The sequence below is a fragment of the Pongo abelii genome, chromosome 8, assembly GCF_028885655.2.
Source record: "Pongo abelii isolate AG06213 chromosome 8, NHGRI_mPonAbe1-v2.0_pri, whole genome shotgun sequence".
Lineage (NCBI taxonomy): Eukaryota > Metazoa > Chordata > Mammalia > Primates > Hominidae > Pongo > Pongo abelii.
This window is the reverse complement of record NC_071993.2, coordinates 50,954,602-50,969,188: the sequence shown is the minus strand read 5'-3', so window position 1 is coordinate 50,969,188 and position 14,587 is coordinate 50,954,602.

Genomic DNA, 14,587 nt, shown 5'->3' with positions numbered 1-14,587 from the left:
GTTCTTGATAGAGGTACGCAAATAAATGATTTGAAACTTTTGTTTTCTATTGTGTACATTCAGTGGTATAAATTTCCCTCTTAGCACTGCTTTTAACTATGTCCCACAAATTTTAATGTTATGTTTTAATTTTTATTTAGCTTGATGCATTTAAAAATTTTCCTTGAGATAGCCTCTTTGACTCAGACTATTTAGAAATGTGCTTGTGAGTTTACAAGTGCTTGAAATTTTTCCTGTTATCTTTCTCTTACTGATTTCTAGTTGATTTATTGTGATTAGAGAACATACTCTCTCTGATTTCAATTCTTTTACATTTGCTGAGGCTAGATTTATAGCTTAAGATAGTGTCTGTCTTTGTTTTCTGTTGCTTATAACAGAATACTCAAAACTGGGCAATTGATAAAGAAAAGGAATTTTTTTTTTATGGTTATAGAGGCTGGGAAGCCCAAGGTTGAGGGCCGCATCTTGTAAGGACCTTCTTGCTGGGGCGGACTTGCTGCAGAGTCCTGAGATGGTGCAGGGCATCACATAGAAAGGGGGCTTAACATGCTCATGTCCTAGTTTAGGTCTCTCTTCCTTTTCTTGTAAAGCCACCAGTCCCACCTCTATGACAACTTATTAACCAATTAATCCATGAATGAACTAGTCCATTCATGATGACAGAGCCTTTATGACCCAATCACCTCTTAAAGGCCCCACCTCTCAATACTGCCACATTGGGGATTAAATTTTACAATGAGTTTTGAAGGGGACAAACACTCAAATCATAGCAGTGTCTATCTTGGCATAGGTTTGGTAGGTACTTGAAAAGAATGTGCATTCTGCTGTTGAGTGGAGTGTTCTATAAATGTCAATGAGCTCTTGTTGTTTGATGGTATCCTTGATTATTTTTTGTCTAGTTTTTTTTTGCCAATGGTTGAGAGGGGGTGTTAAAGTTTCCAATGATAACCGTTGACTTGTCTATTTCTCATTTTAGTTCTATCTGTTTTCATGTCACATATTTTGTCGCTCTGTTGTTTGGTGCATACACGTTTAGCATTTCTATGCCTTCTAAATGGATTGACTCTTTTATCATTAAATAACACCTCTGGTAATTGTTTTTGCTCTGAAGTCTACTTTATTTGATATGAACATCGTTACTCATTTTTTTTATTAGTGTTTGCATTATATGTGTATATATTTTTCTATCCATTTACTTTCTACTTGCCTATATTGTTAAACTTGAAGTGAGTTTCTTATAAACAACGTATACTTGGGCCATTTAAAGAGTGTTCTCTGCCAACTTCTACCTTTTATTTGGCCTCTTTAGTGCATTCATGGACTACTTAATTCTGTTCCAAATTAAGGTCTTGTGAATGCTATCTAATAGACAGAAACTAAGTCATCCAGTATCCTGAGTGCATGAGAGGTTAAGAAAGCTCATTTCATGTAATCCCAGCACTTTGAGAGGACAAGGTGGGCAGATCACGAGGTCAGGAGTTTGAGACCAGCCTGGCAAACACAGTGAAACCCTGTCTCTACTAAAAATACAAAAATTAGCTAGGTATGGTGGTGCATGCCTGTAGTACCAGCTACTCAGGAGGCTGAGACACAAGAATCACTTGAGCCCCAGAGGCAGAGGTTGCAGTAAGCCACGATCATGCCACTGCACTCCAGCCTGGGCAAAGGAGCTAGACTCCATCTCAAAAAAAAAAAAAGAAAAGAAAAGAAAGCAAGCTCATTTCAGGTCGGGTGTGGTGGCTCACGCCTATAATCCCAGCACTTTGGGAGGCTGAGGCGGGTGGGTCTCCTGAGCTCAGGAGTTCAAGACCACCCTGGGCAACATGGTGAAACCCCTTCTCTACTAAAATGCAAAAAATTAGCTGGGCATGGTGGTGCATGCCTGTAGTACCAACTACTCAGGAGGCTGAGGCACGAGAATCACTTGAGCCCCAGAGTCAGATGTTGCAGTGAGCTGAGACCACGCCATTGCACTCCAGCTTGGGCTACAGAGTAAGACTCTGTCTCAAAAAAAAAAAAAAAAAAAAACTCATCTCAACTTTCTGAACTGCTTTTCAGTCAAGCACATGAGAAATTAAAACAGCAGCTGCATGAGGTGTTTACTCATCTCTTAGAAATGATCTATCTCCTGCTGAGGGACTCCTGGCTCACCTCAATTCCTGGCACTGTTGTTCTCATTCTTATGTGCTAGTCACAACTCTGTCCTCCTGGGAGTTTGTGGAGTGTGGTGAATCCAGGATGAGTTTCCTTATTTTGAGGTGGCTTTCACTGCAGTGGTCTCTTTATTTGGACTTGCTATTGGTTAAACCATTGGAACTATTCTGTGTAAGTGTCCATAGACATGGGTTGTAGGGGACTGATATTTTAGCTGTGTTTAAATTCTCATATGGCTAAGGGAAGCTTATTTTTTTCTGAGGCAAAGGAAAAGAAACACAGGAAACATCCATCAGGTCATATTTAATGCTGAAAAGTTCTGACGCAGTTTGACTTCATGGTGCTAATGACAGATTTAAATGGAACTGATGCACATGGATCTGAAACTCAAATTGTCTGTGTTTCTGGAAAATTAACATGCATCTTTAGAGGCATGATCTGTCCTCACACCCAGGAAGACATGAATGAGATATCTAAAGCAGCACTCAATAGGATAACCAGGAAAGCCACAGGAAAGCTAGAGAATCGGCTGGTGGAGTTGACAGCCACATCAAATGGTTAGAACTTAGTTACCAGTGTATAATCTCTTGGAATAAGAGATGTCTAAATTCAGAAGAACAAATGCCAGAGGTGAAGCCCATCCATCCATCCATCCAGGTAAACCTGATGGGATCCATAGACAAACAAGAGGCAGCAGATGTTTTCCTGTACAGGGAAGCTGGGTTCAAGACTTATGCCAGTCAAGCAGCCTGGAGGTCTGAGGTGTCAACCTGGGGAAAGAAGGAAAGTGTGGAAAAGACAAGGGAAGGCCGGGCACGGTGCTGTAATCCCAGCACTCTGGGAGGCCGAGGCGGGTGGATCACCTGAGGTCAGGAGTTCAAAACCGGCCTGACCAACATGGTGAAACCCCATCTCTACTAATAATACAAACTTAGCCATGCATGGTGGCGCATACCTGTAATCCCAGCTACTAGGGAGTCTGAGGCAGGAGAATCACTGGACTCTGGGAGGCAGAGGTTGCAGTGAGCTGAGATTGCACCATTGCACTCCAGCCTGGGCAACAAGAGGGAAACTCCGTCTCAAAAAAAAAAAAAAAAAAAAACGCAAGGGAAAAACTTGAGGGCCCGCAGCTTATGGTGGAGGGAATGAAAAGGGAACAGGGAGTGTGTGCTGAAAGCCTTCTTAGCCCTGGCCATCCTGGAATGTCCCCTTATCTGGCATGAGGATAACTCCTTGCTCTGAATCAGATCTCACTGATTCAGAATCTCACTGATCAGAATCTCACTGATTCTGCACTAGGACCCCAGCTGGTCCAGGCACACACAAACAGCCACCATCTCCTTTGCTTCCCACCTCCACATTTTCTTATATGCGATGTGTTCTTTAAACAATTCTTTCTACAAGATATTCTGTGTCTTCAGAGAATGCTGCTTGAATGTTGCTAGAGCTTTTATTCATTTCTTAGTTAATGTGATATATTAACAGAATGTCTTATAGGAGGGCAATGAAGGACTAGGGAACAAAGGAGTGACACAGAAATGAGAAAAATTTGAAAGGGAATTTCAAAAAAAACCTCCCAAAGTCAATGAAAAATCTATGTCTTTATAAATGAAGCAAGTACACTAATTGAAGGATACAGATCTGAATAAATGAATAGACCAAGCATGTTCCTGAATGGGAAGACTCAATAGTGAAGACACTGGTTCTCCCAAATCAGTGGATGTTATTTTGTCTCAGTGCTAATCCAGTGCTGCTTCTCCTGGTTTCTTCTTATAGGTCATTATTTATATGAAAACTTACTCAAGTTCTGTATCTTTATATATTTATTAGCCATCAGTACCTTTTACTATGAATCTAATGTTCATACATTTTGCTTATGTGTTTATATTGTTTGTCTTATTTACTTTTTTTGGTAGGATTTCCGTATATATTCTGGGAATTATTACTGTTCATTCTTGTTGTTGTAAACATCTTCCCTGCCTGTAACTCTGCCACTTATCTTTATACTTTGTTCATGGTGTTTTCTGTCATACAGAACTCTTAAGTTTTATCTGGGTTCAAGTGATTCTCATGCCTCAGCCTCCCGGGTAGCTGGGATTACAGGCATGTGCCACCATGCCTGGCTAATTTTTGTTTTTAGTAGAAATGGGGTTTTGCCATGTTGGCAAGGCTGGTCTTGAACTCCTGACCTCAAGTAATCTACCTGCCTTGGCCTCCCAAAGTGCTGGGATTATAGGCATGGGCCACCACACCCGGCCATTTCCTTCTTTTTATTTATAATTCATCAACAACGTGCCTTGTTCAACAAGGATTCTTCCACCTTTATAAGTTTGTATTTAAAAAATTCCTATATGTACTTTTATTCCACTGGAAGTTTTATATTTATCCTTTTATTCTAGCTGGAATTCACATTTGCATATCGGTCAAAGAGGGAACTGACTTTATTTTCTCTTCTAATTGTATTGCTGGCTGTACAGCAGTTTATTTATTTATTAATCATAACTCACCCTTTCCCCATAGTTTTGATATACCGTTTTGATATGCCATTTTAAAAACACACTATATATGGACTCATTTCTACTCCTTTTCTGCTTCATCGGTTACTTAACAATTCCTCCATCAGTATTGTTTCAAAGTATATTCTGATATATGAAACAGCAAGCCTCTTTTCATAATTCTTCTTTCTCAAAATTTTATTGGTTATACTTATGTGTTTCCTAGAAGAACTTTATAATCACCTTGTCACATTTTATAAATCATCCTTTGAGAATCTTGATTTGAGTGTAATAAATCTCCTAACTGATTTGGTAGAACTGATAATTTTACAGTATGGGGGATTCTCAGCCAGAAACATGATTTGTTTCTCATTGATTCAGGTATTTTATAGTTTTTCAAGAATGTATGATTGTTTTATTTATATATGCCATAAACATTTCTTATTAGTTTTTAGGAGTCTTATGGGCTTACGAAATTTGTAAAGGAGGACTTTTTTTCTATTTATTTTTTACTACAAAATATTGATTTCTGTATGGCATTCTTATTAATCACCCATCTCCCTGAATTCTATTACAGTTTTATTTAGTAAGTTATTTGTCTTGGTATTCTAGATATATAATACTTTCAGTTGAAAACATAGAGTTTTCTCTTTTGTTTTCAAAATCATAGCTTTGCTTTATTTTTCTTAATTTACTCTATTATCTGAAACCTCTGTGCAATGCCACACAGTAGCAGTGATTACAGAATTATCTTATGCCTGACTTTGTCATATTTTCTAACCCCTACAAACTGAACCAATATTCAAGAATCTTAGTTCTAGTTCCAACTCAGTTGCTGCTCTTTGTTATTTTCAGCCTATTTATAAAATAAGGAAATTTAATTCATTGAGCTCTTATTTTCCTTCCAGTTCATGTATTACATGATTTAACAGATATGCATGACAACAAAGATTAGCTTTTGAAAGTGAAAATGGGAACAAAATAGGGCCTAATTTATTTATAATAAAATGGAATCTATTTGATAACCAGGTTACAATTTACCTACAAGATTTGAAAAGTCAAGAAAACCTGCCAGTTGGAGATGTAAATCCCAAGAGAGGTCTGTCTTCACCCTTCTTGAAAGCTCATATGCCAGAGAAACTAATGATTTGATCAAGAGAGTTTTTTCCCCCCCAATATTCAGTTGTGCTAAATTGGCTAAAAATGATGCATAATTGCATGCCACGAGTATCCATACCCAACCTGCCTTACTTTCTTTGACTTTTCCCTTGTAAAATCTTATAATGGACAAGAGAAATTGGAGAGAATTTGAAGGTTGTGCTAGCAAAACATAAGGTATTGCAAGACTCAGTTCAAGTTTAACCTTCATTCCCTTTCTTCTGAAAGTCAGCCATAATTCTCTAGCCAAATTGTCTGAAAAAGGATCCTAAGGGGTGTCAGAGAAAATGAAGCAGATCAGAGAGTTATGGGGCCTCCATCCACTCAGGAGAAAGCTAAGGGGCCTTGCAGGAGACAGTGATGGATTCAAGCCATAGGAAAAAGCATACATCAAGGGCCTCTACCTCATCCCTATCTTTGGAGGATGTGTATAATTTATAGAGTGTTTAAATTAGACAAATGGCCCAATCGATTTAGAATAAGGGACAGGAAACACATGTTTATTTTGCATTAAACTGAACTTCACCAGTGTAGAAATGCTTATGATCTCCTGAGTTATGGCGCTTGGGTTCTCCATGAAAGTGTGCCTAATTACTGGGATTGCTTCTTTGCACAAAGGCGATCCATTATGGAACACGCTGTCTCCATAAAGAACAGGGAATAAGCTAAGCAGCTCAGGCTAAGTGGTAATTTATATCATTGTTTATAGAAAGAAAGAGCAAGAGCAGGCAGGAGGGCAAGACGACAGCAAGAGAACAAGAAAGAAATCTGAAGAAAAGAAGTTTTGGTGAAGATGGAAAGGCTTGAAACATACCATGGAGAATGACCTCAGCCTTCTGTGCGGAGGATTTGTGCTCGAAGATAAGGAAAGAGAGGGAATTTGGAGAGTTGAGCAGTTCAGTTTCCTTTGCATTTCTTACATCTGAGCAGGTGACCGGAGTGAACACTCTGGAAGCCACAGTGGAGTCCTCTGCTTAGGGCCTTTTTCTGGAAACCAGATAAATTCACTGAAAAACAATTTGCGAATGGCAAGTTCATTGAGAAGCAAGTGACCAAAACTCCAAGTCATGGAATGACCTGCTCATTGATTTATTGAAGATTTTTTTCCAAGGTCTACTTCCCTCTGCATTTGTGGCTGCCATTTCATATGTGAATGGGTGGGCAGTTTGCTGTCATCCCCTTTTTGTGCATCTCTATCCTGACCCTGTATGTGGTGCTGCCTTTTCCCAGGCCCCCTGCCCCTGCCCTGGCCTCTGTCTGCAAAGCAGCTGCAGCAACCTCCCTCTTGCTGTTGAAGATACTCATCTGATGTCTATTGTGAATTGGCTGGAGCCCTTCTACAGGTTTGTCAGAGTCCCTCTGCATCCAGGCCGATGGTGCCTGCCATGCTTCTACATACTGTTCTCTGCCACCCACCTGAGCCCAGCTAGAGTCAGTGGAGAAATGGAGGAACCACATCAAAACAGTGTGGCCACCCCAGTCACCCTCCAGTGTGCATTGACGACCAGGCAGCCATTAGACCCAAATGCAGCCCCACAGCGTAGAAGCGAATGGAAAGGCCACACATCCTCTTTCCATTCTCCTTCCATGTGAGGCCCTGCAGAGCCTGGCATCTGTCTTTATCATCGTGGCACCCTCAGACTCTTTCTTCTTCCTGGAGCAAGCTGTGCTCTCTGAAGCCACTGCCTGTGTGGGAAGTGCCCCAGCCTTTCTTCGCTGTTGCCAGGCATCCCTTCCTGTCCTACCACTTCAAATGTATCTTTTCATGTGTCCTTCCTGAGCACCTCTAGCAGCTGCCTGTTCCTGTTTCAGCCTCTGCCTTTCCACAGCTTGTCCAAGATTCCTCTATTGCAGAGCATAGCACCACCTTGTAGGAAACCTCCTAGAGGACAGTGAGGACCATGAAGCAAGGGGCTGCATCTTATTCTCCTTGGTGTCTGTCTGGCCCAGCAGTGGGCCCAGGCCAGGTAAGTCTTCTATGTGTGTTCTGAGTGATCAATGGACAAGAAAACCAAGCAGTGATGGGCCTGAGAGATGAGCACCCTGGGGTGCTGGGGGTGTCTTGATATACTGAGTTTTAACAAGCCAAGTGATAAAAAAAAATGCCAGGGAACTTGAGAGAAGATGGGAAGGAGGTGAAGGGTCTCTATGAGGTGTGAGTTTCTTCCAACCTGGTATATCCAGAGTGGGGAATGAATCTTCGAATGCCTAGAGCCTGCTGTCTGTACCATCCAGTTACACTCCAGGAGCAACCCACAACTGGTAATTCCCTTGGTGAATTCAAGCAAGGATCTCCAATTTATTTTTAGATGTTAGATGTAGTGGTTAATTGAACATGCCCCACACCAGCACAGTCCAACCAAACTTCCTGCAATAATGGAAACTTCCTATATTCACTCTCCAATATAGCTTCCTCTGGCCACACTGGGCACTTGAATTGTGAATAGTACAAACTGAGAAACCGAGTGTCTTATTTTTAAAAAATTTTAATTGATTTTGGCCACTGTCTTGGATAGTGCAGTGAGAAGCATACCATATGGATTCAAAACCTGTCTCTACCAAATGTATACTGGCTGTTTGCCTTATGTCCCATTTCCTTATTTATTAAAGGTAATAGTATATGTACTCTTGTTTTTTGTGATGATTAAATTATTAATGTGCTTTGGTTATCTATTGCTACATGACAAATCACTTCAAATGTTGTGGCTTTAAAACACCAGGAGCAATTGATGACCTTTCATGGTTTCTGTGGGTCAGGGATTTGGGCAAGGCTGTGCTGTGCAGTTCTTGCTTGGTGTCTCTGTGGTTGCAGCCATGTGGCCTTCTCTTCCACAGTGGCTCAGTCACATGGCTGGCAGGTGATCCAGTGGCCCCTCCATGGGCTGCATGACTGTCCTCCCAGCACAGCAGTTGGCTTCCCCAAGAGCGAGCCACCGTGAGAGCAGAGAAAGCTGCAATGGCTGTGATTCTGTAGCCTCGGAAGCCACTCACTCTCACACTGAATGAGCATCCTCGGGGGCCATCTCAGAGGCAGCTGCCACAGTTAACACTGAGGCCAGGCCTGAAGAAGCCCTGAGCAGATGAAGCCTGTTAAGCCTCCTAAGTGACTTTAACCTCACTTGCTTTGCAAACATTACAGAGACTTAACTTGAGCTATTTCTTGTAAATATCTATCTTAAAAAAAAGCAGAACGTAATCTCAACCAATCAGAAGCATCCAGCTCACTTATAATTGCAAGCATACCCTGTTTTATTGCATGTCACTTTATTGAACTTGACAGATATTGTGCTTTTTTAAAAATTGAAGGTTTGTGGCAACTCTGTGTTGTGCAAGTCCATCGGCACCATTTTTCCAACAGTGTGTGCTCACTTTGTTGTCACATTTTGGTAATTCCCACAATATTTCAAACCTTTTCATTATTATTATATATAGTGATCTGTCATCAGTGATCTTTGATGTTGCTGTTGTAATTTTTTGCAGGGAGTACAAGCTATACCCATATAAGATGGCGAACTTGGTAGATAAAGGTTGTGTGTGTTCTGACCGCTCTACTGAACAGAGAGACTGTTTCCCTCTCTTTCACTCTCCTCAGGCCTCCCTTTCCCTGAGACATACCAATGTTGAGATTAGGACAATTAATAGTTCTTCAATGACTTCTAAGTGTTCAAGTGAAAGGAAGGGTCCATATTTCCCACTTTCAATCAAAAGCTAGAAACAATTAAGCTTAGTGAGGAAGGCATGTCAAAAGTGGAGACAGGCTGAGAGCTAAGTCTTGTGCACCAAAGAGTTAGCCAAGTTGTGAATGCAAAGGAAACATTCTTGAGAAAATTAATTTCTTAGAGAAAATCATCATTCATGTATTCAATGAACACATGAACGATAAGAAAATGAAACAGCCTTATTGCTGATACAGAGAAAGTTTAAATGGTCCAAATAGAAGATCAAAACAGCCACAGTGTTCCTTAAGCCAAAGCCTAATCCACAGCAAGGCCCTAACTCTTCAGTTCTACAGAGGTTGAGAGAGGTGAGAAAGTTGCAGAAGAAAAGTTGGAAGCTAGCAGAGGTTGGTTCATGAGGTTAAAGGAGAGATGCTGTCTCCATGACATAAAAGTACAAGGTAAAGCAGCAAGAGCTGATGGAGGAGCTGCAGTAAGTTCTCCAGAAGTCTAGCTAAGATCATTGATGAAGGTGGTTACACTAAACAACAGATTTTCAGTGTAGATAAAACAGTCCTCTGTCGAAAGAAGATACCATCTAGGACTTTCATAGGTAGAGAGAAGTCAATGCCTAGCTTCAAAGCTTCAAATGACAGGCTTGTTAGGGGCTAATGCAGCTGGCGACTTGAAGTTGAAACCAATGCTCATTTATTATTCCAAGAAAACTTAGAGTCCTTAAGAATTATGCTAAATCTCCTCTTTCTGAAAAAACAAAGCCTTGATGATGGCACATCTGTTTACAGCATGGTTTACTGAATATTTTAAACACATAAGTGAAACCTAGTGCTCAGAAAAAAAGATTATTTTCAAAATATTACTGCTCATTGCCAATGCACCTGGTCACCCAAGATGGACATATACAAAGAGATTAATGTTTCATGCCTGCTAACACAATATCCATTCTGCAGCCCATGAATCAAGGAGTAATTTTGACTTTCAAGTCTTATTATTTAAGGGACAAATTTTGTAAGACTATTGTTCCTATAGATAGTGATTCCTCTGATGGATCTGGGTAAAGTAAATTAAAAATCTTCTGGAAATAATTTACCATTCTAGATGCCATTAAGAACATTCATGATTCATGAGAGGAGATCAAAATATCAGCATAAACAAGAGTTTGAAAGAAGTTGATTTCAACCTTTGTGGATGACTATGAGAGATTCAAGGCTTCAGCGGAGAATGCACCTACAGATATGGTGGAAACAGCAAAAGAACTAGAATCAGAAGTGGAGCCTGAAGATTAAACTGAATTGCTGCAATCTCATGATAAAACTTGAACAGATGAGGAGTTGCTTCTTACAGGTGAGTAAAGAAAGTGGTTTCTTGAGATGGGATCTATTTCAGGTGAAAGTGCTGTGAACATTGTGAAATGACAACAAAGGATGAATAATTTTATATAAAAGTAGATTACAATAAAGTAGTGGGAGAGCTTGAGGGGATTGACTCCAATTTTGAAAGAAGTTCTAATGTGGGTAAAATACTACCAAACAGCATCACATGCTACAGGGAAATCTTTCATGAAAGAGTCAACGGATGTAGCAAACCTCATTGTTGTCTTATTTTATGAAATTGCCATGGCCACCCCAACCTTCAGCAACCACTGCCCTGATCAATCAGCAGCCATCAACATGTCAACATCAAGGCTAGACCTTCCACCAGAAAAAGATTACGAGTCTCTGAAGGCTCGGATAATCATTAGTATTTCTCAGCAATGAAGTATTTTTGAATTAGGGTATGTACATTGCTTTTTTAGACATAATGCTATTGTACACTTCATAGACTATAGTATAATATAAACATAACTTTGGTATTCAGTGGGAAACAAAAAACATGTGACACACTTGATTGTGATATTTGCAGTATTTGCAGACAGTAGTTTGTCAATGAACCCGCAATGTCTTCAAGGTAGGCTTGTATGTAACTAGAGGTTTTTCAATGGGATAGACTCAATAAGGCAATTGCATATCCATAATCAATTAAATGTTTTCTTTTGTTTGACTTCCCTGTTTGTATTATAGAAATCTTCTTGCATTCCTTTGATGGAACTCACAAACCACTTCCTCTTTGGAGCTGCCTAATTCATGTATCCCTGTTTGCTCAAACTCTTTAAAAATTTTACTGTGCTTTGGTTTACCTTTTTAACCCTGCAATGTGTATCAAAGGGTGCTTAGCACATAGCGAATGGAGATATTAGTGGTTCTTCTCTGATGCTTTCCAAGTTTGGCAAAACCTTGAGGCTCTCCACTCCCATTTGCAAATGCTAAACGCTCCTGTGGTGGAGAGAGCAGGGGGGCTGGTGTGTGGACACCCTCTGAGGTGTCCACTGGCTCCTTTTGTTGTCTCCCTTTCAATTCAGTACCAGAACATCCCTTCATCGGCAACTTTCGAGTGAGCCTGCTGAAACAATCAAGGCAGTGTCTCCACTTAACTTTGAGAAGGTAGTGTGTGAGAGATTTAGAATAAGAAGCTCTGGAACTACTCCCAGTTTACTCTTATAATTACATACACAAAAAAATCAAAACCTCAGTTTATTTGTCCAAAAATGGGGATAGTATTCTTGTCCTACATGATGAGTGTACTAATCCTTCCAGCCAGCATTCACCTGGGGCTCTGTGCTCCAGGCAGCGTGTGGGTTAGGACTGCATGCAGGTGCTGCCTTCACACCCGGAGCAGGCTGGAGGGAGCGGTGTGAAGCCTCCCAACCCCACGACTGGGGACAAAGGCTGTGCTGAGGCACCCGGACATGGAACTGGCCTGACCTGAGGACTCAGAGTGGAAAGACAGGAAAGACACTGGCTGCGCTGAATCGTTGGGACCCGGGAAGGGGCGTCTAGGCAAGAGCGCCTGTGAACAGGATTTGTAAGCTGCTCTTGGTGACTTTTGGACAGACACTCTTACTTGCTTTATTGCTCCCTTATGTCTTCTGCCCCCTTTCCCTAAACGTATTTCCAAATGTGTGATGCCCACCAGGTTCCTGGGCAGTGCAGTGGGATGTCTGCTTGGTTTCTGCTGATCCTCGCAGAGCCTGGTGACTTCTTCCTCCCGGGTCTGTGGATCAACACTGTCTCCCTGGCCTCTACCCAGCCCGCAGATCCCCTTAGCAGAGCACGAGAACTCAGGTTGGAACTCATTATTGCATGGTGCTTGTCTTGCCACCTGTCCCCATAATGCCTTAAGTGACAATGACATAGGCATCTGACAATGTATGTGGCCATGACTTTTTATCATTTTAAGATATATGGGCCTTCTTTTTCCAACTCCTTTCCCCCACCAGACAGCCAGGAGCCCAGAGAAGGGCCGTGTTGTGTCCTTTACTGAGCCCGACAGGTCTGTGTGGCCAGGGGCTTGGCATGCCCGGGAATAACAGCGCCATCCTTTGGCCTTCCCGCGGCCTCTCCATGGGGCCTTTAGGGTCCCCACAGGCCCTCCCCTCCCCTCTGCATTTTCCAGGATCCAGCCAGCTGCCTGCACACTTTTGTCCTCCTCCGCACACGAGGATCCCCAGGCCCAGCGGTGTTAGCCCAGAGAGGAGCGGGGTTTGGGATGTGATCCACAGCTGATCCCTCGTGGCCACTCCTCCTCCGAATCCTGAAACATGAGGAGGCCCCTCAGCTGCTGGCTCGGAGTCCGACTATGGGAACTTTCTCCAGTCTATGGGGGCAGCAAGGGTCTCGCCTCAGGGACTTGGTTTATTTATCTAGCTGGACTCCATCCCTTAATATCCAACTTACAGAGGAAGAGGCTTTAGCAGCTAAATGCAGCCCCATCCCCTCCTGTGGAGACTGTGAGCAGAAAAAGAACAGATATTTACAGAGGCCTGAGCCCCCCTTGTTGTTTTCTGCAAGGCTGTCGAGCGGGTGGAGCTTCAGGATCCTGGTCAGGAACCCCGAACCCAGTGCTGGAGGCCCTGAAGGTCAGGGCGCCCGACCCTCTTCCCAGCCACCACAGGCCTGTGTTAGTCTGATTGTGGATTCCAAGCTCTAATTTCCATCCATCCTCCCAATCCGAATTCCCTTTGCAGACATAAACACCGTCAACAATGTAGAGAATGTGTTTCCTCATCTTTGAATATTAACACTCATCTGTTTAATTGAGCTACTTTTTACATACATGTAAGATGTGCTGCAGTTGCAAAAGAAACATGTGCTTCGTGTTATATAAGCCATATCTTCCGCAAGACCTGCCATCAAATGATTGCTCAAACATTTGTTGAATGGGATGAGCAATGGAGGTTCAGACAGGTGCCCTGACCTACCCAGGCTGGAGGGTAGGGACCTGGAAATTCATACAACCATGCCTTGTTTTACTTGTTTTGTGAAAGAATCATGTGACCAGTGACAAAGAGGCTGGGCAGCTGGGCCAGGCAGCAGGGAGAGCGACTGAGCTGGGGGAACTACAGTGCTGTGCTCCTCTGCACCCGTGCTGGGATGTCTGAGGCCAAGCTGACACCAGCCCCCCACAATCCCTTGGGGCTGCTCCTCCTAAGGGAGCAGCTCTCCGGGTTTCCTGCTTGACTCCTGCTGCTCTTGTGTTGAAGGGCCGTCTCTGGGCAGCTCCCCCTGGCCCCTGGCCAGAGAGCCAGGCCCTGTCAGGCATGCACATGAAAGATGAGGGAGGTGCAGTTGTTTTCACAGGTGCAGACTCTAGAGGGACTCCACGTGGACTCTGTGGCTTCTGCCCCCACGCACTCGCGGGAGGACATGGCTCTGCCCGGAAGGGAGAGTGCTGAGCTGCGTCCCTGCTGCTCATCTCTGTGGCATCACCCTGTCAGTCCTTCCCTCTCACACATATGTTCCACAAGACCTGCCATCAAATATTTGCTCAGTCAAACATTTGTTGAATGGGATGAGCCATGGAGGTTCAGACAGACGCCGTGACCTGACGTGTCAAATGAAGGGATGCGTGTGTGATGGCCTTCACCATTTATATTGTTTTAAACTTGCTAAGCACTAGTTAAAATAAAAAAGCCAACACTTTTCTTTACACTTTTACTCTCTCTTTTTCTAACATATAGTAGGTAAAAAGAAAAGTCTTGGCTATTCCAATAGAGGAAGTGGCTGTGTT